The 2,996-nt window shown below is 45.8% G+C and overlaps 1 pseudogene; it reads left to right on the plus strand.

Annotated features, from left to right (window-relative positions):
- The window catches only part of LOC115186558 (stonustoxin subunit beta-like), an 18,670-nt pseudogene extending 18,149 nt beyond the window's left edge, over positions 1–521 (plus strand).
- The last annotated feature ends 2,475 nt before the right edge of the window (positions 522–2,996 follow it).

The raw sequence follows: 2,996 nt of genomic DNA on the forward strand, positions 1-2,996 counted from the left end.
AGAAAGGTGACATGGAGGAGAGAGGAGCAGCCGTATCCTGATCACCCAGAGAGGTTTGAGGACAGGGAACAGGTGCTGTGTAGAGAGGGTCTGACTGGGCGCTGTTACTGGGAGGTAGAGTGGAGTGGGAGTGGGGGGGGCTGTTATAGGAGTGACATATAAAGGAATCAGCAGGAGAGGAGGGGGTAATGACTGTGGTATTGGATACACTGACAAGTCCTGGAGTCTGTTCTGCTATGACAACAGATACTCTGCCTGTCATAATAATAATCCCACTACCATAGACGTCCACCCCTCCAGCTCCCACAGAGTAGGAGTGTATCTGGACTGGCCAGCCGGCACTCTGTCCTTCTATAGAGCCTCCTCTGACACACTGACCCACCTGATCACATTCACCTCCACATTCACTGAGCCCCTCTATCCAGCGTTTAGGGTTCATTATGTTGACTCTTCAGTGTCCCTGAAATAATAACTGGACACACACACACACACAAACCAGACATAAACTGGACACACACACTCAACACACACACACACACACACTGAACACGTACACTGGACACACACACACACACATTCTGGACACACACATACACACACACACGGGATATTCTGCAAAATGTTGAAGACGTCACTCAATCCACCCAAAACAACATGCAGTCTTTCCACAAGACTCCCATGAAGTTATAGTGTGACGTTATGAGTCGACGTTAAAGTAACATTCTCACAACATACTGCACTTGTTTTATCCTGTTTTAGATGTATCCTCTGTTTAAACATTTAAACTCTTACAATAACACTGTTAAAATACCAATGTGATCATTTCTTGTCTTTTATGTTGGAAAAACAAATTGTACAATTAAATGTGGACATACGCTCCATTGTTGTACAAGTATACATGGTTATATTGTACTTTTCATAATAAAACATACTTGAAACAAGAAAAAGCATGTTAATTGTGAAAACAATTTCGTTATTGATTTTTACATTGCTTCTCCCTGTCTCATGTTGACGTTTGTCATGAATCTTGACCTGGAGGCAGAACTGTGCGATTTCCTCTATATATGTCAGCTGCAAAGTCAGAATTGGCTGTGGAAAATAATGTTGTTTTATGGTCTTCATTTAAGGGAAGGATTAGCAGTGTGGTTGAGGTTAGGATTAAAATCTGATTGTATTACTTTGTGCCTGTGCCAGCTAGTGAAAACTTTGCTGAACTGCCTCCAGGGCAAGATTCATGACAATAAATGCCAACCTGCCTCCAGGGCAAGATTCATGACAATAAATGCCAACCTGCCTCCAGAACAAGATTCATGACAATAAATGCCAACCTGCCTCCAGGGCAAGATTCATGACAATAAATGCCAACCTGCCTCCAGAACAAGATTCATGACAATAAATGCCAACCTGCATCCCAGTCGTCCCCTCCTTATCTTTACAAGGCTGCAGAACATGCAAGCTAGTGATGTGGGGGTTCTCTCATAACCCTCAGTCCCCAGGTGGGTAGATGGCAGGTTGAATAAAGAGAAGCTAGTGTTGTGGGGGTTCTCTCATAACCCCCAGTCCCCAGGTGGGTAGATGGCAGGTTGAATAAAGAGAAGCTAGTGATGTGGGGGTTCTCTCATAACCCTCAGTCCCCAGGTGGGTAGATGGCAGGTTGAATAAAGAGAAGCTAGTGATGTGGGGGTTCTCTCATAACCCTCAGTCCCCAGGTGGGTAGATGGCAGGTTGAATAAAGAGAAGCTAGTGATGTGGGGGTTCTCTCATAACACTCAGTCCCCAGGTGGGTAGATGGTAGGTTGAATAAAGAGAAAACAATAGGCTACATAAAACAATCCATAAATGTATAATTATTATTTAATTTACACAAAACATTAAGGACACCTTTTCTTTCCATGACAAACTGACCAGGCGTAACTCAATATTAGGAAGGTATCCTTAATAGTTTGTCCACTCAGTGGCTCTGACCCTTTACGTAACAGTCAATCCTCTTTTCCAGGAAACCTTCTTTAAATTTCCCCAAATGAGACTGCTGCTCTCTCACAGCTGCTCCAGGGCCTCTTGGGTTGAGGAGTCATTCTCTTCTAACCTGATCACAGCTGCTCCAGGGCCTCTTGGGTTGAGGAGTCATTCTCTTCTAACCTGATCACAGCTGGTCCAGGGCCTCTTGGGTTGAGGAGTCATTCTATTCTAACCTGATCACAGCTGCTCCAGGGCCTCTTGGGTTGAGGAGTCATTGTCTTCTAACCTAATCACAAACAAAGACAAGATTCAAACAAATAAACATGATGGTCCAACATAATAGGGGGGGGTATAGGGAAGGTAGGGGAGAGGAGGGGGTATAGGGAAGGTAGGGGAGAGGAGGGGGTATAGGGAAGGTAGGGGAGAGGAGGGGGGGTGTAGGGAAGGTAGGGGAGAGGAGGGGGCATAGGGAAGGTAGGGGAGATGAGGGGGGTATAGGGGAGAGGAGGGGGTATAGGGAAGGTAGGGAGAGGAGGGGGTATAGGGAAGGTAGGGGAGAGGAGGGGGGTATAGGGAAGGTAGGGGAGAGGAGGGGGGTATAGGGAAGGTAGGGGAGAGGAGGGGGTATAGGGAAGGTAGGGGAGAGGAGGGGGGACTTCCTCCATGTCAGGTAAGCAGCCTCCAAGTCTACCCTCACCAACTGACCAGACTGAGTGAGTTCTGAACATCCCTCTCTGTCCTCTGATGCTGTGTCCAAGTCTTCTTGGGTCTTTCTGGTGTCTCTGTCTTGACTCTTTAGTGAGTTTTTTCAGTTCGTTCCCAGGCTGCCTGAAAAACACAAAAAGATGGCAACTACATAAGAGTTATAAACTATCAAAATAAAGAGTCCCACACTGCATATATAAACTCCCAGTAATTTATTGGGTATTTACCAACGTTTCAGCATCACTGTACCTTCTTCAGGGTGATGTCATCAACACTTGAACCAGGTTATGTAGACGAACAGTGCAATTAGTGCAACCAATGACAATAGAGAG

Source organism: Salmo trutta, unplaced genomic scaffold (assembly GCF_901001165.1).
Source record: "Salmo trutta unplaced genomic scaffold, fSalTru1.1, whole genome shotgun sequence".
NCBI lineage: Eukaryota > Metazoa > Chordata > Actinopteri > Salmoniformes > Salmonidae > Salmo > Salmo trutta.